This window comes from Ambystoma mexicanum, chromosome 8, assembly GCF_040938575.1.
Source record: "Ambystoma mexicanum isolate Mex_15411 chromosome 8, UKY_AmexF1_1, whole genome shotgun sequence".
Lineage (NCBI taxonomy): Eukaryota > Metazoa > Chordata > Amphibia > Caudata > Ambystomatidae > Ambystoma > Ambystoma mexicanum.
In genome coordinates this window covers 1100844015-1100867963 of record NC_090929.1, presented here as the reverse complement: position 1 = coordinate 1100867963, position 23949 = coordinate 1100844015, and the positions used below count along the sequence as shown (strand labels likewise).

The 23949-nt window shown below is 45.7% G+C and overlaps 1 protein-coding gene across 3 annotated transcripts in view; it reads left to right on the top strand.

The window, feature by feature from the left end:
• FBXO42 (F-box protein 42) overlaps positions 1-23949 on the top strand; it is a 1015376-nt gene that overhangs the window by 255859 nt on the left and 735568 nt on the right. Inside the window, exon 1 of one of the 3 annotated variants that reach the window (XM_069611110.1) lies at positions 5139-5208. The exons of 1 other annotated variant lie outside the window; for it this stretch is intronic. The gene's annotated coding sequence lies outside the window, so the exon portion shown is untranslated. Of the gene's footprint in view, positions 1-5138; positions 5209-14217; positions 14331-23949 lie in introns of those variants that run through there. One more of the 3 variants, XM_069611111.1, reaches the window with a different exon arrangement.

Below are 23949 nucleotides of genomic sequence, written 5' to 3'. Positions count from 1 at the left end.
GAGCTTCCTATGGGCAGCTTGTTGCAAAAGTGCCCAGGTGCTTCCTGCTAACATTTTAACCTTCTAAAATAAAATAAATGCTCATGTGGTATTTCCCTTTATATACAACAAAACGTGGGGCTTGCAGCAGCCCTCTCCAGTCCACTGACTCCAGCCCTGTGCCACTCACCGTGACGGCCTGGAACTGCAACTGTAAAACGAGTTCATCTGATCTTATTTGTACAGATCAGCTCGTTTTCCAAATTGCACAATGCAGATCAAATGTGCATAGCACACTCGAATTCCCATGCAATTGCTTGCAAGGTCGCTGTACCATCACTAGGTGGGATCAGAGCTGGAGTGGAGGTCTGCTGCAAGGATGGCAAGCCCCATGTTTAATTCCTTTGGAAGCCTAACATTAAACATGGCTTTTTTTTATTTAACACAAAGTTAATTCGGTCAGCCAGGCCCGTTGCTTTGGGATCCATCCCCAACCCCTACTAGTCCAGTACCAGTTAAATGTTACTGTTTTGCCCAGATCCTTCAGCACGTGCAGTGCCACCTTAATAGCCCTGCTTGCACTTGCAGTGCAGAGCACACAGCAGCACATGCTTTGCAAGGGCTCATCAGAGATGGTGTAACACCAGAGGTCTAGTTCTACCATCAGAGGCAGAGAAGACTGAGCTATTAACTGCAAGAGTCCAATAGTCTACACATTACATAGCCAAACAAACTCTCTTGGGGGTCATCATTCCTTGCATGGCAAAACTATTTAATAGCCGGTAAGATAGCAGCAGGCCCTTAACTTGCTGAGCTATCTGTGTGATCTGCAGGTTCCAATCCCTGCTAAGTCAACTCAGCCTTTCATCTTTCTAAATGGGCTTTAGTCCCAGCCCCTCAACCCCCCTGCAATTTTGGATTACAGTGACTTCACTATTTGGCATCCCCGATGCATTCCCTGTACATTAAGTAATAAGGCAATACCTTTGGGGAAAGAGGGCCTACATTTTCCCACACTGCTGAGTCCTGACTGAGCCGAGTGTAATGCATCGGCTTGCACACACATGTCATATGATCCGAAAAATATAACTTTTTATATGACCCTGACCCACCCTATTATGCTTTAAATGTCTTCCAGATGTGTGCTTCTGTGTTAACCATGCTCTTTCAGCCTACAAGCAGCAGCACCATAGCTTCTGAACCCCTGCAAGTACTTTTGACACCATGCCTCAGTGACTAGAGCCTCCTTCCTCCTCCTTGTGACTTAATTTGAATTTACACCCTTGTGTGTGCTATATCGCGATAACCGCGGTATACCGTCATTTCAAATGAAGGTTATCATACCGTCAAAAAATCAATATCGTCACATCCCTAGTGACAGCATAAAAAAAAAAAACTGTGACCATGTTTCTAGGTGGACACATGGGAATGGAGCTATGGTGCCTGTACCTTCAGAAAGATAATAGCCAGTATACGAGGTATTCCCAAAGCGTCTACCCTATCCACTTTATCCTTTGCCAGGTACCAGTCTGTAATTCAAGGTAGAGTTTTGAAGAATGAACAACTATGCATTAGAAGGCCAAAAGGTCTGTGGGTATTGTCTTTGATCCCAAAGTAAATTTGAATACCCAGTCTGCAGGATGGACTGTGAAAAAGACCTCCTTGAGCTTGAGGGTATGCAATGAAGTTGGCATATGAGGAGGTTCAAGGTTGGCAGAGTTATTGTGCAGCTGCCTGCAGGAGGCACCATGGTGGGGCCAGGCAGCTACCATGACAACGCCGCTTGACTTCAAGTTGGCAGCTGACAATTTATAACTGATACAAATCACTAGATCTGAAGATGGTGAGTTACTCAGAAGAGCTAAACACCATCACATATACACAAGGACTTGGACACATTCATTAACACCCTTCCTTTTCTTCATTTTTCAGTTTCAAAAGGGGCAGGACTATACAGGGAGGCTTGGGTAGAAGGCCTAGTATGGGAGTTTGGAAGCATTGCAGTAAAGAGGAAGAAGGAAGGTGAAGGGAGTGGAAGGAGAGTAAGACTGGGAGAGGAAGGTGAAGATGCGTCAAAAGAAGGGAAAGGGGAAGTGCAGCGTGAAGAGGGGAACTAGCAAGGCCGAAAAGGAAAGAGATGGAAGGTAAGCCACAAGGGAAAAGAGGAATTTACTTGGAGAACAGTTTCAAAGGTACAGACAAAATCTGTGTAGTAAGAGGAGGGCCGCCAACGGAACATTTTGGGAGAGGTACTGAGGAAGAAAAGGGAGGTGGAGGAAGGAAGAAGTGCAGAAGGTGGACCCTGAGAATAAGGTAAATACTGTGGAAGAAGTATGCTAGCTGGCACCTGGTTGAACATCTTAACCTAATAACTAGCCCATCAAAAGCAGCGCGGGGTAGTGGAAAGACGAGGCGGAGTGCAGTACCCTGGGTAAACCAACTGGACAGTGGTTTAACTCGCATCACCAAGGTGAGTGGTTTCTCCCTTTGGTTGCTGGCCTGCTGATGCACCACATCATCAGTTTCTGGCCCTTGGAAGGCCTATCTTTGTCTTCAAGCCCAGGAGTGCCAGCACGTATTCAAGCCCAGGACAGACAAATGGTCTTTCTGGCCAGGAGAGCAAACAAATCTTCATGCCTAATAGGGCCAATGCATTGTCACCCCATGATCATATAGAGCACTAGATGGGGGACTAACTGAACCATTCACACTTGGCAATAAAACTCTAGTTGAGTAATGTTAGAATACAGAAAGTGGCCACAGGAATAATGTCCTCTAGAAGAAAGGGGGCCTCCCCACGGTGTTAGGAATGTCAACAGAGGGAATGTTATGGGTGTGGAATGTGAACAGAGAACACTAGAAGATAATACAAGGCAAGTAGTATGGTGGTTGGTATAAGGGTGAGGACAGAGAGAGTTGTTACCGTATAAAGATGAACTAAAAAGAAATTAAGTCACACAACCTGGCTGTGACCTGGTTCACTTCCTTAACTGGTGACGATTTGCAGACTCTTTGTCATTGCCGCACTTGCCATTGATTGTGGTTGCCCTGGCTAAGCAGGTACAGGGTTAGTTGCACAGTCAAATGGTGGCTCATTGGGACTCACCAGGCCTATGTTGGGGAGTATCTGGGCTGTGCGCGAGCCTACAAGGAGACAGGAAGACCGCTAGCAGCATAGCCGTGCGTGTACACGACAGAACATGCGTCCTTGGATCACATCGTCTGCAGTTGTCAGTTGTTACCTGGCAATTTGAGACATGATAAGGAGTTCACATGTCTGTTTCTTAGCTAACAAGCTGAAGGCCTTCAATGCGGGCACTGCGCTCCGTGCTGTGCCCGTCCCACATGCAGTGTAGCAACCAAAAGAAACACGTGTACACATAAAGAAGGGAGCATGCCGTAGCGCAATTGGCTGTTACTCTGAGAGGTTTTTTTTCATTGCACTGTAAAAAGGGAGATTACAGACATTTGTCCCTGTAAACAAGGTGCGAAATTCCAAGGGCACGAAAATAGTGAAGCAACAGAAACAAATTCAAAGATCATGGCAAATATACCAGGCACTGGGTTATTCCTAGGTCATTAAATGGAAAGAAAGATTCCAGAAGTTATATGTTGGCAGTATATGGTCCTAATTATTTGAGTAAAAAGAAAGAGGCCCCGTTTCATTGTCTATGTCAGGCTGGACAACAATTTCTTAAATCTACCTGAATGCATCGAGATGGGCATCCGACTCAGTTTGATACATGTATAGCCAAGATGGACAAGTATTAGGTGAAGGGGAATAACATTTTGGCTTGTTATCAATTTGCCATCAGAAATATTGTGAGACCATTGAGGAGTTTGTTACAGCACTATGAGGGTCGGCTATAAAGTGTTGTTTTGAACATTATCAGAGAGTACACTTGGGACAAGTTGATGATCAACAGGAGAGAGCAAGAGGTCCCCTCGTCGAATGGGAACTAGCCCACTCACACTGAAGCAACTATTTCCCATATGAGAAATTGCCCTAGCAACTGATGGTCCCTTTCTTGGTTGGGAACTCGTATCGCTTCCCCCCCTCCCCTGCTATTTCCCATTAGAAAAACGTCCCTCCGACCTGTAGAGGCAGAAAGGTCCCTCCGTCCAATGGGAAATAGCCTTTTCAGTTTGAATAGGCTAGTTCCCATTATGCAGGACTTGGCCATTAGGGACAAAAGGGGGCATTTATCTAATGGGAATTAGCCTCAGTGCGAGTAGGCTAGTTTCCATTATTATGCAGGACTTGGCCACTAGGGGCAAAAAAGTGCCATTGCTCTCATGGGAACTAGCCCACTCACACTGAAGCAGCAATTTCTCATTTGAGAAATGGCCCTAGCAACGGATGGTCTGTTTCCCGGATTGGAACGAGTATCAACCTTGCCCGTACACGGCATGGAGTGCTCCTTCCTCTGTTAATCTCTGCCTAAGCACGTATAGACGCCGTACGTGAAAAACGTTCCGACGACTTAACTGAAATACGTAATGACGCCGTAAAGGCATTTTAGAAAGTATCGGCAAACTTTTAAACAAACTGACCATGCTATGGATCTCCTAAGGCCTATAAAAGAACAATCCCCTCCCCGTTGAATGCCAAAACGCCCCCCCACCCCCATGCAGGAGAAAATGTGATTTAACTGTTCATACCCAAATGCGCCTGTCTGCATAAAACACCTGACCTATCCCCATCTGTTGCACATACATATTCCCACCCGCTGCACATAACAAATCCTTCAACCCTCTCCTTGGGAAGGGAAGAACACGCTGCCCCACTCCATATAACACATTTCTCACGGGCACATCGCTTTCAAGTAAATCTCACCCCTGAAGCATATTACAAATCCCCAAAATACACAGAAACATTCCCTTCTCCCGCTCTGCAATAAAGTAACAATCAACATGAGAAAACTTATCATAAACTAAACTCAAGCAACTATACGAAATGTGCTTTATAAGGAGGAATTTCTCCCGTTGAGTCCTGCAACGCCTTGTTGTCTTCCCTCTCCGTCCCGCTTGCGACAAGCCTAGCCCTAGTTTCCTTGCCTTCCCGCTACTAGTGCAAGCCCAAAAAAAAAATGACGAAGTGAACGTTGCAGTGCACGTGATGCGGAACACGTGATGACGTAGGAGAAGCGTTGCTATGGTCCGTTTCTCAAATGGGAACTAGACACTACCCTTTACGAAACGTCATATCCCGATTCCAGGCACAATCAGGTGAGTGCTTGCGATCCCGCTCTTGTAGTGAATTTTATATGCATTTCTTTTAGCATCCATCAACTTAGACGCTCTCGCCCCTCTGTTATATTGTTAAGAGGAGCCCTTTTGCAACCTCTGGAAACGCACGTTGAAGCTATCCTTCGTTGTATTGTACTTATCACATGTTGAAATTAAACATTGTAAGTACGTGAATTTCTAAACATCTGGTTTTGAATTACACAGGGAAGCCAGTTGTTGTTGGTATTGTAGACTCAGTAGCTGCTGCGAAGCTCATTTATGGTATGGTTCAGGCTCTGGAATGCTCGCAGACGCAGTAACTGCTGTGCAGCTACTACACAGACCCTGCTCTGGTGTAAGTGACTACATATATAATACCTGCGCAGGCTAAGGCTCGCAGACGCAGTAACTGCTGTGCAGCTACTATAGAGACCCTGCTCTGGTGTGACTACAGCTATAATAATAAGACCAGTTGCTTTACCCGGCTCCAGGTTGCTCGGGCCATATGTGCGAGGAGGCGCAGGAGCTCCCCCTCGTACATACAGACATGCAGTGCCACAGCTACCATTTCCAACGAGCTATGCAAGGCTGGCGAAGCAAAACGCCCCCAGCCTTGCATGGCTCAGTAAGCATGTGCGGCTGGCAACTGAACTGTCAAAGGGAAACAGTGTTTCCCTTTGACAGTTCAGCCATCCCAGGAGCACTCCCTTGGCTGGAAAAAGCAGCTTAGGGAGTGCTCAGTGTTTCACTGGCTGGTTCCTTGGCTTCTCCATAATGGGCGAGGGGACCAATGGGTGGACGCCTCCTCGCCCTTTGTGGATGAGCCGCCAGGCTCGGACTGGCCTATAGGGCAATGCCTGTACCAAAAATGCTAGTGTAGGACAGTCAAAATGGGCCACTTTTTTGCCCAATGTGGGCCAGTTTGATGAGTTACTTCACTATGCAGCTAGTAGTTTTGATCATTGTTGCTGAATAAAGATTCTTTAAATATCACAATATGCTTGCATTTTAACAAAAAAACACCACCTTGGGTACTATTCAAACAATCTGTAACTAAAGCAATGAATATCCATTCGCAACTGTGGGCCACTTTTGCATTGGTGCCTGAGACAGTTTTATGGTCCAGTCTGACCATGTGAGCTGCCCCAGCCCATTTATTTTTTACTTTTCATGCTGGTCTGTCGCACCCCCCCCCCCCACTGGGATGAGTCTGCTCCCCGCAGTTTGAAGACTTCTGCTTTAAGCAGTGTACATAGCGTTCGGCTGGTGCTCAAACAGTAGTTTGCATAGTTCAGAGTGCATTTTGGACAAGAACAGGTAAATGGGAATATTTTGTTTTACACTTTCCTAACCCAGATTTTTTTCTAACGTGTAGACGCCTGCCTCGGTTGGATCACGTGCGTGTATTGCAATCGCTTTGCTGTGTTTCTGCTTCCACTTTAGAAGGTGTCCCGCGCCTGAAAGGGCAAATGGCAGAACTTGGCTTCACTCTGTTCTGTCCCAAACAAATTCTAAATGGCAGAAACATTTCTCAGTTAGAGTTGAAAGCATATATTGGAAGTTGTTGCTGTACTGGGCACTTTCAGCCGCAACCTTTCTTCTTCTTTGTTGGTTTTAATTGGACATGTTTGAAACTTGGTACTGTTTTCTGCAGTTCGGAGAACTTCTTCATTTGTTTAGTGTTGGGATTCGGGGCAGGAGCTTATGGAACTAATTACACTTCTTTTCATGGTTCCATTGAAGTTTTATCCCCATGCAAATTGTTCTTCGTCCTGGCGGGAGTCCTTTCTCGTACTGAGTTGGCTGCAGTGGTGCAGGTAGGATTTTTCAACTGGGTGAAGCTGCGCTGTGTACGCATGGGCCTATGGTAAAGTTCCTGATAAACCAAGGGGAATATATTTGATGAGGCGGTTTGTTTGCTTTTGCTCGTCCCGCGGACAAGATTAGAGTTTGGACTTTGATGGTATATCTTTATTTCATTGTTTAGAACAGCAACATGGTACTCCTTTCATCGGCAGGGCAAGGATGATGGGCAGAAAGGTTCCGGCCAGAATACAAAAACGCAGGCAGTGCAAAGATCTCTGTAGGTTTACATCCATGTGTAACTGGCCCTATGTGGTGAGCCCCCTGCATGGACAGATGTAAATGTTTCCTGCTGCACAACAGTAATCTGCATACAAAATAACACTGAAGTGTGAATATTTGACCACTATATGCAGTGAGACCAGTGCCCACTTTTTGTCACATGCTTTTTTTTCACACTCTTGTTTTTTTAAATTAGGCAGAAGCACTCGCTAATCCACCTTTACACGGAGCTGCCATCTTTATGCGTTTCATTTTGCATTCCTATAAAGGTTATATAAACAGGCCTACAAGTACAAGAATACAATCTGATATGAGGTTTATTATTTCAGTCCAGACATTGGACTACTTGAGATCCTGTCCTGTGGGTTGAATTACTTTGAAAAGGTCTACAAAGGCCCCTGAAGGATGGTATAGTGAATGGGTTCCACTTCTATTTAAAAGGGGTTCTGCCCTTTTAATAAGTGACCAAATGTAAGGTGTCTTTCACTGTAAGAGATTATGCCCAGTGGTGTAAACCTCAAATAAGGACGACCATGCAGATGGAGTGAAAGAGATTAAAGTGGGACAGACAACCAGATAGTCAAGGAAAAGGTGAGGAAAGCGAGATTAAGAAAGGGGGAACGAAAGAGAGGAAAATATAGGCCCTATACGGGAAGCAAAATGGGGGCAGAGATTGCACATGAGAAATTGAAGCAATGGGCAGTTAAAAGGCAAGAGTGAGATGGGTAGATGTGACTCGCAGGAGGAGGAAGACTTGAAAAGTAACTGGGAAAGAGCACTGTGACCAGACTAGGTAGAGACTGCTTTATCACACTTGCTGTGAAATGCATAACGGGATGTGCAAATTGGCTAAGCTTCAGGGCTGCAGGAGGATTCTGTGAAGTGAAGTCCAGCCTTCTGTGCTCACATCAGCTGAATTCCTGCTTTTGCTGTTTCGTCAGAAGAGTTGTTTGCTGACTAATACTTTCCTTTGGCACAGAGCATCCTCAGAGTACTGAAAGTGAACGCTAATAGATGTGCCAGTTGTCGGGCTCTAGTCACCTACAACCTATGTGGGAAGTTGGTCCTAGGTGAAGCGAGGGATGCTCTTACCATCAGGCCACACCCTGCTTTTACATTTTTTTTTTTTTTTTACCTTCATGCCCCTTGCTTCACTCTGGCCTCGTAACGCAACTCGCTAGTGCTCCTGTGGTGTTCTGGTTCCTCACCTCTGTATTGACCCATTTCAGTTTTTGCTTTCTTAATGGTTAAAACAAGACCATTCAGTTGAGGAATATGAGTTTCTGCTCCAATGCTGCCTGCGTATTTGACCTGGAGGCTGACATCTGTGTGGTAGATAAGTAGGATTTTCCCACTGTATGGCTATGCGAAATGAGTAAGCGGCTGTGATTGAGACCTTCTGCCCTTTCCTTCCGCACAAATCGGACAATCTGAAAGCACCATCACTTTAAAAGTGACTTTCAAATGATAAACGGCACTCCAAAAACTGCTCAACAATCTGACCCGTTTGCGCACATTGGTGAGATGTAATTGAAAGGAAACTCATGTGCCATATGGTCCAATTCAATCCAAGCAGCCCTTTCTCTGAACCAAAAGTTATTGCCTCTCACAAACCTTAAAGTGCAGTTCATGGTAATGAGAGTTTCCAGACTAAACTTTTACCCCATCTGCCAATTCAGAGCCTTGTTTTGTTGTAGTTGGGTAACAGCGTATTTGGTTGTGAGAGGGATTGACACTTGCAATGTGAAATGGTGAACTGGAACCTGTCAGCCAGTGGTAGGAATTGGCATACATCGTATTCGTTCAAATGCTAGAATTTTGTTCAAATCGGTACGGCCATGATGTAACCTCTCCAAATTAGGTTCACTTTCAACTCAGCACTTTTAGAATGGAGCCTCCTTACCGCTACTTTGCTTTGCAATCAATGCATCATTTAAACTGAAAAGACTTTTAAAAAACGTTTTTGGGGTGTTTGGATTACTACTAGCCAGATTATTGCAACATGTCATAATTGGGCCATACTTTCTGGCTATTTCCTTTACTTCAGGCGTTTGAACGTACTGGCAATGTCGAAACCAATAAGGCCTTTGGGAGCACAGAACCGGCAGAGAAAAAAACAAGTGGCGCAAGTTATCAGAAGTGCCAAGTACTGTCTTCATTCTTCAAAAGGAGGAGATATTATTATGCTTCATTCATTATTCTTGTATCCAGTTGTTATATTGTAAAGCGCGTTGGATTAAAGCGCTAAATAAACCTAATAAAAATATAAATAAGCGCCCTCCGCAAGGCCAGGCACCAGACATTCCTGAGGAAACGGGTCCGCCTGTGGTCATGTCACAAGTTTCAAGAGATGAGGCCTCAAGAACCCAACCACTAGAGGGCAATGATGACCAACAGGAACAAGGCACTACAACGTGTTGGTTTGAAGACATTTGTTTATGGCCTAAATCAAAGTCTGTACATGTGCGTGATCAAATTGTAATGGGAGGGCCACAGGCTATGTCACCTCCTAGTTAGTCATACCCAAAGGATGAAAAAAATAGGCACTTTTCTTCTTCATATGGGCTCATGGTATTACCTAACAAAGAAACAGTCTCCAGACCTTGGCTGCAATATTCTATTTTGAGTGATAGTCTGTTTTTGTTGTAGGCTTTTTGACCGTATGCCAAAATCAAAACTTGGTAGTGATGGCATTAATAACTGGAAGTATATTGGTAACTATTTGAAAATGCACGAAGCGTCTCTTGAACAGAACATGCCAAATCCAGTGGCAAGTGGGTGGATGCTGAAAGGTGCCTCAAACAACATGTTGGTATTGATTCTCTCATCCAAGATCAAATACATGCAGAGACCAAGAGTTGGCGGGCTGTGCATGAACAAATTATGTCAGTTGTTGTCTTTCTGTCCAAAAGGTAATTTGGCATTTCGTGGCTCTTCAAACAAGTTATCTACTCCAAACAATGGACATTTCATAGGCCTTGTTGTACTACTAAGGACATTTGCTCTGATCATGATGGATCACTTGCATCGAGTGATCTCACAAGAGATCCACAGTCACTATTGTGGAAATGTCATTTAGAATGAACTAATTAGTGTCTCAAGTAAAGAATGCAATTTTACAAAGTGAGAAGGCTGCAAAATATTTCTATTATTTTGCCTTGTACCACAGATATCAGCCACACCAAGCAACTGTCTTACACTGTAGGAATTGTGGATATTACAGGCAAAGACACTTCTGTGAAAGAATATTTTATAGGGTATCGCCCAGCAGACTAGATATCTGGTGAAGGACTTGCAAACCTTCTGTATTCTGAAATGTCAGAATGCGGTCTAGAGATAGACAACTGCCGTGATCAGGGGTATGATAATGGTGCAAACATGATTGGGGTAAACTAAGGAGCCCAAGCGCGAGTTCTCGAGCAATACCCCTGTGCATTTTTAAAACCATGTGGCTGCCACAGTTTAAATTAGGTGGTTGGCAATGCTTCCAAATCCTCTGTGAAATCTGTTTCTCTTTATGGTGTACTTCAGAGGCTCTATAATTTGTTTGCAGCTTCAACCAAACGCTGGAACATTCTCACTGAGCATGTAAAAAATCTTTCCTTGGAAAAAGGTCTTTGAAACACAAATGTAGAATTGAAAGCTTGAGAGCAGTGCAGTATCAATTTGTTGAGATACACACAGCACTCATGAGCATTGAAGAAAAGGTCAATGACCCAACATTGTCCTCGGAGGCCAATTCCCTTGCTTTACACTTGGAAGATTTCAGTTTCATTTGTACTTAAGTTGTGAGGTATGACCTACTTCAGGTGAAATCCATGCATTCCAATCCAAACAAATATTTGCCAGCCTGCAATGACCTGCTTAAGAACTTTGGTTTTGAGTCTGCTGTAACAACAGCAAAAGAGAGCCTTACTTTTAAGGCACCCTACTTTTAAGGCAACTGAACGGCATGGGGGGGGAAAAAAAAGAAAATATTTGCATATGGGACTCAGGACGAGACACCTGAGAATGAAGAAGTTTTTGGTTCCATGTCATTTCATCGCGGGATGTTTTTTTACCGCAAATTATTTAACGAAAAAAACCATTGAATGTTTTAAAAATTACTTTAGGGGGAATCCCCCCCCCCCCCCCCAAACCCCATGTTCACTTTAATTTTTGATCTATTCCCAAACACCCACATCGTATACATATATATATATATTTTTTTTGTTTTTAATGCCCCAAAAAATGTGATGGTGTTTTTTTTGTTGAAAAAAATTTGCGGTAAAAAACCCTGCAAAAAAAAAAAAAAAGTCCCACGATGGAAGTAACTTATAAAGTAACCGTATTTTATACCCCGATTGACGCCATAACTACTTCGCTTGAAAGGCGCTTTTCCCAGTTGTCTGCGCACAATACACGCTGAGGTTTCATGTACAACATAAAGCTCTTGTCTGGAAAAGAAGAACTGTGCAAGCACCTGGAGCAATTGTTAGCAAAGGGTGTTGATAGTGCTCCAGAATCTGATATAGATGGTTCCCAGTTGGCCGAGGAACTGAGATATATCCAGCCATCGCTTCAGAAGAGTTCTATTATGCCCCTTCACGTTTTGCAGCACAGTCATCACACAAAAACACATTGGTTGTTTCCAAATGTGTGGGTTGCCATGAGGCTCTTATTAAAAATTCCAATTACAGTGGCAAGTGGTGAGAGGAGCTTTAGTACATTGAAACTGATAAAGATCTACTTGTGCTCCACAGTGGCAGGGGAAAGGCCATCAGCCCTTGCAATACTTTCAATTGAAAGTGAACTTGTTGAAAAAATTGATTATGCAGCAGCAATAAATGCTTTTGCAGCAGCAAAGTCAAGGAGAGTGCACTTAACATGACTAAAAATTGACACAAAACTTTAAAAGTACTATATACTGTTTGTGTACTCTGCTTGGTCTGAGTAATTACTGCAAAGTTCTTGAATCATGTAATAAAACCGATTTGTTAAGCAGTGTTTTATTGACCTTGGGTAGGCGTTATTTAACAGTGTAGTGTGGGAGCAGCGCGCGGGAGGGGCAGCTTTCTATTGTTTTGCCTTGGGTACCAAATGGACTAGAAACTGCCCAGATAATACCTGCACAGGCTAAGGATTGCAGATGTGTACTGTCTCCAGCTCCTCTGGTTTCGTTATGTCCCCCTTCACCTATTGGGACAGTCCTGCTTGCATAATGCTCAACTGCGACTGAATGGTGTTCACTATCTTGTCCCCAAAATCCTGAAAGCATTGCCGATGGACCTCCTGGTTGACCACCTAATCTTTTGCAGTGCCTGCCAGCGCCCCCGGATCCTCTCCTGCCCCGGACCCCTGATCTACCCCAGCCAGTACCTCGCTTTCTCTACGCCAGAGTCTCTGCAGAGTGCTCTCCTGTGGTTTCTTCACAGACTTGGGGGCAGATTGCATGTCCTTCCCCCTTGTTTTTGGATATAGTGCGAAGGCAGGTCTGATGGGGGAGAGCCCTGCCACGCCTCTTCTCTCTGATATTGTTTTGCATCCTTTGGACCTCTTCTGGACATTTTTTCAGGGCGTAGGAACCTCCTCCCTCTGCCGCTTTGTGGGTCCGCCGTAGGCTGTGCAGGGGTGTTGGGAGCTCCCCTCTAACTGTGCTCAGTTGACCCACTGTCCTCCTCCTGGCCTTGGTGTCAGGATCACTCTGCCCTGAGCCCAACCAAATGTCCTCTCGCTTATTCTTCCTTGCCCACTACGGATGTAGATGGACTCTTTAGCCCTCTATTCAACCTCGTGATTGGCCTAGGGAAGCTGGGGCCCCACCGGTCGCAGTCTTCTATGCATGGTGCGCCTCTTGCCCCCATGTCTCCCTTGCTGTGCTTCTGGATGGGGGTGTGTGCTGGCTGAGGCACTATATGCAGTTCAAAACCGAAAATGTACCTCAAATTTGCCTCCGGCCGCCCTGGCTATAACACCAGAGGGCTTCCCTAGTCTTCTCTGCAAAGGGCTGGTTTCAAAGCTTGGTCAGGGGGCCTCCTGCCATGCTCCCCCCACACCTCAATGTCACTCTGCTCAAAGCTGTTGATCCCTGCCTACTATTCACTTCCTGCACTGACCAGCCTCTGCCTGCTTGCACCCTTTCCTTGGGCCAGGGCGCAAGCTGACCTGTGATGGTTCTCCCCCAGACAGGGGGAAAGGGAGAGTCGAGACCCTCAGGTTCGCTGCCTTCCTGCCTCTTCGCGGTGCGGCCCCTCCCGGGCCTCTTGGCCGCTCCTGGTGCTCTTCTCCACTCCTCAGCAGTGGGCTCCGGCTTTGGCCCCTCCGGGTCCTCCTGTTTCCTCTGAGACGCTGCTGTGCCGGCGTGGGGGTGGCTCAGTTCAGTCTCGCTTTTCCTGCTGCTGCTCGCCCGCAGGGGAGCCTCTTCTCCACTTATCGAGCCCCTGTGGGCCTCCAGTATCGCACAATGCTCCTTCCTGACGGGCTCTGCCACCGTCTGAAGTGGTTCTTCTCTCAGCTTGGCCTGTACTGGCTGCGGGCGCAGTGCCCCTGCGCCTCTGACACAGTGGAGACGGAGGCCACACACCCACCTCTGCCGAAGTCCCCCAGCAATACGGGCTGTTGCACTCCACCACTGCAGCCTACATTGATAAATCCTCGCCTGGGGAAGTCTCTCTATCTTTGTCTTTGGCCTGGGGGGGGAGGGAGGCGGTTGGGAGGCTGGGGGTGAGAGCTCCATGATCACGCTGCTCTTCCCCTCGGTGGCCATCTTAGAATCCCAATCATGATGCACATTTTAATGGGTATCCATCATAGATGCCAGTACAACATGCTGGGTTTTCTTTTTTTATAGAAAGAATATGTGCTTTTATGTGGCTGCACTGGCATTTTGGGGCACCCAGTCTAGCCATTCTTTGCTGTGGCATGACTTTTATTTTTTTTTTTTTTCAGGGATTCTATGACAAAGCAAGCATGATGAGTGTTCTGTGTCTAGATTGGCATTTAGGGCAGCCAGTCAAGCCATTCCTTACTGTGGCGTGACTTCTCACTCGCTATCAAAGGTAAAGCAAACATGATGAGCATTATTACGCATCTAGATTTGCCTGCATTGTGCAGTGTTTGGACATGTTTTCTTGTTGTGAGAAGCCATTTTTAAAGGAAAAGCAAACAGGAGTGTGAGGCAGAGCCATGATGGGCATGTTTTCTCATAATATCGTTACTGGCTTTATGTTTTGTGAAGTTGATTTGTACAGCACCAATGCCATTCCGGGGCAGTCTCCAGGCACTTGTGTGGGTCTGCAAAAAAGTGGGGTGGGAGGGGTTAGTGGGGGGAAAAGGGTGAGAGGATGGGTTCAGAACCAGGAGAAACTGGCTTCTGTGAGTGTTTTGCATGTGGTCACTTGTGAGCGGCCTCGCGCATTGTAACCGTATGGGTAAGATTCCATGCCTCGGGTGTGTGGTAGTGTTTTGCGTTGGTGTTAGTGTTGTGTGGTTATGATGGGTTGGTTGTGTGCACTGGTTAGATAGTGTCCGTAAGGGATTCAGTCTCTGGTGGTCGTAGCTGTACGGTAGTCCGGCATCTTGGTGTGTTGCATTTTAAATGGTATTGGGCTATGTGGGTGGTTCACTCTGAATGTTGCCATAGTAATGGTTCTCTGTATGTTTGAGTCTGACCAGTCCAAGATCTGGTGTAGAGTGGTCAGTTATGTAGGAGGAGCAGGAAGGGAAGATGGTTAGTAAAGTCTTTCAGTTCGTTGTGGTCTCACTAGGGCGGCCCTTTGAATGCCGCTTGACGGTATTTAGTCAGGTTCTTGTTTGGAGTTCTTTGGCCCCTCCCGTCTCCGCTCTAGTTGTTTGTCTGCAGTGTTGTTGTTGCTGCTGTCCCTTCTAGGTTGTATCACATAAGGGGGTAGCCGCCAAACAATAGTCAAAACATACTTTAAGTTCTGTATGTCATTACTTAAGGAGAAGTAGTTGTGGTGTTTACAAAGGTCACCATTAGGCCTAACTTGTGGCAGAGTCTATAGGTCCCTATGGAGTAAGGGCTACAGGTAAAGTCATTCATACATGTAAGCACAGTACTGACAGAAAAAGAGCTTTGTATAGATTTATTACATTAAGCTGCTGATACCAGGCCTACTACAATAAAGGTAGGGCGTCTTTATATTCATGAGAAAAGTCAGATGGCATTTTGAGGCATGTATCTTGAGTATATCGCTTTTCTCCAGGGCCTGCGAGCTGTCCCACATAGAGTACTGTGTCTTCCCATACACGACCTGGACTCTTGGGCACCACCATCTCTGTCCAACATACATCGTCTCTGCTGTCACACCATTTGCTGTCCACATAATTGAAGTTGGTGATGGCTAGACCACCGATTGCCACCCCATGATCTCCTGAAGTACCTTTTTCATCCCTTCAGGACTTCTAGGTCCTCGGTGCCTCCGCCTACTCTCTGGACGCCATGATTCACGGCACGCGCATCGTCTTCCCGCTGTTTGAATATGATTACAGCAGGATAATCTACAACTAAATTCCCTGCCCTCCCCCCTGGACCCAAGCTCAAGGGAGACCCAACCCTTTGGCCCGGAGGAAGGCATCAAATCCTGCAAGCCGAAACGTCCCAGGGTCCTGCACCACTCTTGCTGGCCCCCACTACACCCCTGGGCATCTTTTGTTCCCGACGTAGACCAAGGGTTGGTCACCTATAGTCAATGGACTAATGTTCAAACGCATAGGTTTTTATCCTGACTTTGCAAGGACACACACCTTTCCTCTAAAACCTGTGCTTGCACGATAAATTATTGCGGTGTAGATCTGCTCTGTCACACTGCAGTCTACTTTTAGGTTATACCTCACCCGATTACTGTTTATGAAAAAAAAAATCTTGTTTTTCTTTGTTCTTATGCTTTTCAGTCTACAACGTATGTGTTTTTGACATAGTATAACTAAATGTGAACAAAGTGTATTTTTGCAGACTGAGTATTGTACAATACACTCAAGATACATGCCTCAAAATGCTATCTGACTTTTCTCATGAATATCAAGACGCCCTACCTTTATTGTAGTAGGCCTGATATCAGCAGCTTAATGTAATAAATCTATACAACGCTCTTTTTCTGTCAGTGCTGTGCTTACATGTATGAATGACTTTACCTATAGCCCTTACTACATAGGGTCCTATAGACTCTGCCACATGTTAGGCCTAATGGTGACCTTTGTAAACACCACAACTACTTCTCCTTAAGGAATGACATACGGAACTTGAAGTATGTTTTAACTATTGTTTGGCGGCTACCCCCTTATGTGATACATTGTTTATTTCAGCCTTAGGTTCCGCCTTTTGGACTGCCCCTTCAGTTAAATGTCCCTTCTAGTTTGTTATATAGCCTGGTTTTGAGCAGTTTCCACAAGGTGATGTGGTCTTCTGTGGTTCTAATTACTTTGGGAATGTTGTTCCAGGTGTTAGCAATTAGACGTGAGAACGCTGTTTGGACAAACTTCCTTTTTTGTGGTGTTTCGCCTCTATTTGTAGGTCGTTGCTGGATTTAAGTTCCCTTCCTGGGCGATACCGGCTAATCTTGTCTTGTAGGAATTCCGCTCCTTGTCTGTGCAATGCTTTATGGGCAATGCAGAGTGCTTTGAATTTGATGCACTTTTTTTTTACTGGTAACCAGTATAGTGTTTTTAGTGCTGTTTAGTCTTGGTAGGATCCTGGCTGCTGTATTTTACACCTTTTGGGGTTTCTTGGTGAGTCTTTCTGGCATTCCTAGGTAGAGGCTGTTTGCGTAGTTAATTCTGTGAGTATCGGTGATCAGAGTAGTTGTAGGAGGAAGAAGCAATTTTTGGCGCTTGTGTTGATTTGCGGTTCCTGTGATAGTCCTTTGTCCAGGAGTATTCCTAGGTTGTTTACTACATTGGTAGTCTCTGGTTGCGTTCCCATGCCGATTGGCCAGTCCAATTGTGGTTTCCCTCCGTCGAACCCAGTGGGTGGGAGCATTATTTCCGTTTTTGCTGGGTTCCGTTTGAGGTTGTTAATTGTCATCCATGTCTGTGAGGCAGTTATTCGGGGTTGTTATTTTGTTCCTGTGTTCTGTTATTTGTCTAGTCTGCGTTGTTGAAGGAGGTATGTCCGTAGGATCGAATCCTTTTCATCAGTGGGCACATGTAGGTGTTGAAAAGTAGAGGGGAGAAGCTGGAACCCTGTGGGACTCTGCAGGATATATTTTTGTCGTTTGAGGTGAATGGTGGTAGGTAGGCTCTTCCAGGTTTGGTTTGTGAGGAATAAGGTAATCCACTTCAGTGCGGATTCCTGCATGCCACATTCCATCAATCTTTTTATTAGTGTTGCGTGGCTGATTGTGTCAAAAGCTGCTGAAATGTCCAATAGAAGGAGGGCCGATTGGGTATCGTCTGCATTTATTTTCAGGTCGTCCCATATTGATAGAAGTGCGGATTCTGTTCATCTCATCGATCTGAAGCCAACTTGTGATTGGTTGAGTATTCCGTTTGTTTCAATGTGTTTAAGATGGATTTTGTGGGCGTGGTTCTCCAGGATCTTCGCTGGGTAGCGCAGGTTGGCTATCGGTCTGTAGTGGCTTGGGTCTTCTGTGCTTTTGTGCTTTCTGACCACCTTTTTTTTTTTTTTTTTAAAATCAGTGGTTTGATGTATGCTAAGTTGAAGGAGGACGGTACTATTCATCCTTTGAGTGATACATTCATTAGGTTCTGGAAGTGTGTTGCTGGGGTTCTGTGGTTGAGGATTCCTTTGAAGACGTCTGGGGGCAGGGATCCCTTGGAGATCTTGCAAGGTTGGTATCCTTGATCAGTGTGGCGAAGTTTCCTCTGTGATAGGCAGATGAGTTTTGTTTTCATCTGTGGTCCGGTGGTTGTATTGGGCCTGGCTAGGTTGATGGTCTCCTGTATTGTGTCTATTTTTGTTCTCGGGTGGTTGGTGATTTTGCCTCAAGGTGTTTGGGTAGGGGTTACATGTTAAATGTTAAAGGTATTTGTATCGCGCACCGTCACCAACGGAATTGGTCCCCAGGCGTTCTGGCGGATCTGCAAACGATAAGGTGGGATGGGTTAGTAAGGTGAAGAGGGAGTAGGATAGTGCGAGGACTGGTGTTCTGTTGGCAGCTTCAACTCGGTGTACATCGGGTGCTGAGCTTTGGTGCAGGTATTGGATCGGTGTCAGTCCACGTGTGCTGTTGCTCCGGCTTATGTGTTGTGAAGTGCATGCGGCTTGTTGTGCGAGAGATGGTTGTGTGAGTTTTGAGTGAGATAGGTACGCAGAGTTGGAGCTTGTATTGGTTAGTGGGTTACCTGACCTTTAGCATGCTAACCTTCCCAGTTCTGTCCAAGTGTGGCACTTCGCGTTCCCAACTAGATGCAGCGCGGGCCAATGTCTGGAATTCCATCCAGGCGTCGGCATGCCAACAATCACAAACCCATCCAGATGCGGCGCAGGCCAGCGTCCCGAAATCCATCCAGCCGCGAGAATGTCAACACTCACAATTCTATCTGGGTGTTACGCAGGCCGGTGTCCACAACACCAGGTGTGGCACATGCGGACACTCAAGTTTCATCTAGTTGCGTGCATGCTATCCTTCAATCAATCCTATCTAGAGGCGACGCAGGCCAATATTCAGTTTCAGTTCCATCCAGGTGTGGCCACGCTACCATTCATGACTCCATCCAAATGCGATTGCCGGTCTGGGTATGGTCCGTCAGGTATGTACAAGTGGATGAGTCACTTATCATATATCGATATTTGGGCATTATAGTGCATCTCTGTTGGGGTTACGTTGAGAAGAGCCATGATCTGAGGAGTTTCCTGAATGCTAGGTGGTTTGTTGTGTTCCGTATATTCTTAGGTAGGTCATTCCAGGTTTTGGCACTTGGTGAGAGAAAGAGGATCCTCCGAGTTTTTTCCTGTTGTAGGGTTTTGGTTCCAGGCGTATGGTGGCGCTTGATCTTGGTGTTCTGGTCGGTTGATGTGGGCGTAGTTTGTCGTTTAGGAATTCTGCGTCGTCTTTGTGTATTGCTATGTGTGCGATGCACATGGACTTGAACTTTATTTGCTGTTTTAGTGGTAGCCAATGTAGTATTTTTAGCACAGGAGTGATGTGTTCTCTTCTGGGTAGCTTGAGGAGGAGTCTGGCTGCTGCATATTGTATGCGTTGCAGTTTTTTTAGAAGTAGTTCGGGCATGCCCAGGTATAGGCTATTGGCATAGTCTACTCTGGACATGATCAGAGCAATGATGGTAAGTGTTTTGCTGGCGAATGACGGGAACGGTAGGATCCTTTTTGCCGCTCGCAGGAGGAAGAAACATTTCTTGATTACTGAGTTTACTTGTGGCTCTAGAGTGAGGTTGTTATCCATCAGGACCCCTAGGTTATTTACAGTTGATGATGGTTCTGGTGTGGTGCCGAGTTCTCTTGGCCAGGGGATGTAGTTGATGTCTCCTCCCTTTTTTGAAACTTATCATTATCTCTGTTTTGCCTGGGTTGATATTGAGATGGTTGAGGTTCATCCAGTTGAATATGTCAAAAAGGCAGTTCTCAAGTGTGCTGTTTTCTTCTCGGGTGTCTTGTATGTTGAAGATTATTTGAGTATCATAGTTGTAGCATATGAGGCCATGTTTTTTGATGCATTTGATTAATCTGTACATGTAGATGTTGAATAGAAGCGGGGAGAAGGATGATCCTTGTGGTACTCCACACGTGGAATCTCTAGGTTTGGATTTAAAAGGTTTCATCCATATTGTTTCCGTTCTGTTTGTTAGGAAGGATTTGATCTATAATAGGGCAGTGTCCGTTATCCGTACTCCTTCTAATCTCTTTGTGAGAATGGCATGGTTGACGCTGTCGAAGGCTTGCCGACGGATCAAGGAGAATCAGGGCGGTACTGTTGTCCGAGTCTGCGTTTGTTTTTAGGTTGTCCCATATTGAGAGGAGAGCTGATTCTGTTCCTCTCATAGGTCTGAAACCAACTTGTGCCTGGTCTAGTAGGCAATGTTCTTCTATGAATTCTTGGGTTATTTGGTAGACGTACGTTTCTAGCAGTTTGGCTAAGTTGGGCATGTTGGAGATCGGTCTGTAGTTGGATAAATCCTCTACGTTTCCTGTTGTGTCTTTGAGTAGCGGCTTGATGTAAGCTGATTTGAAGGCCTGTGGTACTTTATCTGTTGAGATTGAGAGGTTGAGGAGGTTCCTGGGGTATTCCATGGGGGTTCCTTGTTTGAGAATTGTTTTGTATATGTCCGGGGGGGCAAGGGTCCTCGGGAGAGCCTTATTTGTTGCTTTGGTTTGACAGTTTTACGAAAGCCTCAACTGATATTTCTGGGAAGTTTCGTAGCCTGTTTGCATGTTCCTCGTCTGTGTCTGTGGGGTTTGAGCTGTGATCGCTTGGTCTGTTTTGTATGGTGTTGGATGGAGGTTATTTTGTTTTTGAAGTCGTCTCCGAGGTCTTCGCAGAGTTTCATTGATGGAATTGGCGTGTTGTTGCAGCCCGGTGGGTTTTTAATTTCATTTATGATTTTGAATAGTTCTTTTTGAGCGTTTGGTGCTTTGAAGATTCGGTTGTCGTAATGTTTCCTCTTTGCTTTTTGTATTTCCTTTTTGTATGAGCGGATCTGTTGTCGGACGTTTAATTTGTTTGCAGTGGTGTTGTTGGTCCTCCATTCAGATTCTAGTTTCCCGTTTTTTTTTTTCATGTCGTTGAGTAGTAGGGTGAACCATTTTGCTGTAATTTTCTTTCGTGATGGAGTGAAGGGCTTTTCTTTGGCGATGTCATCTAGGGTTGTTGCGATCCAGGTATGAAGTAGGGCAACTTCATTGTCTAGGTCTGCTTCTTCCATGGTTGATGCTTGTGGTTTGCTGAGTTGTAGGAGCTCGGTTAGGTTGGAGTTTTTTTATGGTTCTCCAATTTCTTTTCATCATGATGGGTCGTTTTTCATGTTGCTTTTTTGAAGGGGTAGGCCGTTGTGATTATGAATGGTATGATGAGGTGGTCGCTCCACAGTATTTGAATTGGGGGTGCTGTGGTGATGAGATCCTTGTTGGCGAAGATTTCCTCAAGTATGTGCCCTGCTGAGTGGGTTGCTCCTTTGACTAGTTGCTGTAGGTTCATGGCTGCTAGTTGGGCGGTTAAGGATTTTTGTGTGGTTGTGGTTTCTTCGTCGAACCAGATGTTGAAGCCTCCGAGGATGATCAGATGATTGTACTTGATGGCTAGGATGGTGATTGCTTCCGTGAAAGCGTCTATGAAAGTCGCATCGTAGGTTGGTGGTCTGTATACCGGTATGAATTTCAGGTTAGTTTTAGAGTTTACTGAAAGTCGTAGTATTAAAGATTTGCATTTATCGATGTTTAGTGGATCCTCCATTTTGATGGCCAGTTGTTCCTTGTGGATGATCGCTAGTCCACCCCCTCTTTTGGATTTCCTGTTTGCCTGGATGTATTTGAAGTCTTCAGGCAGGCAGTTGTTGAGGGTGATCTTGTAGTTGTCATCTAGCCATGTTTCAGTTACAAATAGGATGTCTATGCCTCCTTCTTATAGGAGGTGGTATATTTCAGTTGAGTGTTTGGACATTGACCTTGCGTTTATTAGGTTACAGTGGATTCTCTGGGTGTGATTTTGTTTTGAGATTATTTTTTGTTTGAGTCTGTAATTGTCCGTGCTGTTTCCACATTGATGTCGGTAGGATGAAGAACAGCGACGGCTGCTTCTTCATTGAAGCGGTCCAATAAGTTGATAACGTGGCTGATCAGTCTTGTTGTTTCTACTGTGATGCTGCTCGGATGAGGATCAGCAGTGGTTTCTTCACCGAGTCCGATTGTTGGGTGGGAGGTGGCATTGCTGGTTGTCGGTGTTTCGCCGTATTGTGCAGGATGTAGTGGAAGTCGACGTTGCCCCTCTGTTCTTGTGATGTAAGGGGTGACGGGGTCGGAGCCCTCCCACTCTCTAGTTGAGTACTCCCACCTTTTTTCTGCGTGTTTTGGGAAATTCTTTCCATGTTTTGAGGTTTCCGTGTTGGGGTGTCACTGTACCGTGGTTGTTGCTAGGTAAGGTGTGAGGTATAAGATTTTTCTCTTGTAGATTTTGTTTCGGTTATGGCTGTATTTGGCGTGTTTCCTTCCAATGAGGCTGCTTCTTGTGGGTTCTGTCGGTGTTGTGTGTTCACATCTCTTGTTGCACGATCTTGTTCTCTTTCTCGGCGTCCCTTTCTGGGTCGGGCCATTTTCCAGTTTAAAGTGCAGGCGTAGTAAGGTAGTTGGTCCTCTATGCTGTGTTGTGCAGTCGCAGTGGCTTCGGTTTTTCCTTCTCTGGGTATGCTGGGGTGTTTTCTGGCTCCGCGTTGCATTCCTGTCAGTGGGTAGGGTGTGATTCATAAGGGTACACTGCGGGGGGGGGTTAGGGTGTTAGCAGACTGCTGGAATGGGCTTAATTGAGTTAGGCTGTGGTGGGTGTTTCCGGGATTGATATGGTGCTGAACTAAGCGCAGTTAGGTTATGTGAGAGACCTATATAGTGGGAGAGTGTCCTATCAGTGCAGTCTAAATATCGCCATATGCAGTTTAGTGACAGAACCCCTGCTAAATTTGAGAGGCCTAACCATGCAATGTGAACATCATACAATGCAATTTGGAGATAGAACCCCTGCAAGATTTGAGAGGCCTAACCATGCAGTGTGTGTTCGGGAGAAATCTCTCTTTAGGCTGAATTTCCTAACCTAGTGAGTCCCCCAGCAGCTTTGCTGGATTTCTGGAGTTTGTTTATTTTCTCCTGCCAAGAGTGAGACTCTTTTTCTCCCACTCTTGGACATGATTTATGGTGTTCCTTTGACTGTTAATGTGTTTTATGGGCTCTGGGGTCCTTTACTCCATAGGGTCTCATGTGTTTTTACTATGTGTTACACAGCACCCTCTGTGCAGTGACACAGGGGTGTCATAGTGACACCCCACCATAGACTCCATACCCTGGGGCTGACTACTGTCTCCCAGGGCATGTAAAGTCACCATTGGCTTTACTAGTCCCAAATTATTAACAGAAACCGGTACAAACCATCATATTGTGGACGTACTGGTCGGGGCAATTCGATTGCCCCGAGGTCTGTTAGTCGAGGGGGCACGTCTCCGTCCCCCCTGATCGAGTTTTGGCTGGTGGCAGTGGATACTACTTTTTATATTCGACCGCGAATATATCCCTATGGGATTTTCCCATTGTTCGAGGCTGCCAACTTTAATTATTTAATTCTCATAGCCTCGAACATACCGCCGGTTTATTTATTTAATATTAACTCGCCGGTTGGTATTTTTTGCCAGGACTCGATTCTAAAATGGCATTTGTGTTCTCTTCTGTGACTCCAACCCAAGTCGAGCCCTTTGTTCCACTTTTGGCGGGCTTCTCCACAGAAGCCTCCAAAAGTGGTGCCACTCTGTCTGGGTACCACAGGAGGTGTGGGAGGGGGTTTAGGCACCCTGGACTGGGCTACCTTGGTAACTCAAGTCGCACTCTTGTGTGATTGGCCCAAGTGGTGACCCGGCCGGCTCACCACTTAGCTGGTTTGATTGACAGCTAGGCTGAGTGAATGGGGGTGTGCTGCATAAAAGCAGGGCTTTGGGGACTGGAACTTCAGAAGTCGCCACAGGACCTGAGAATCCGACGAGGGAGAA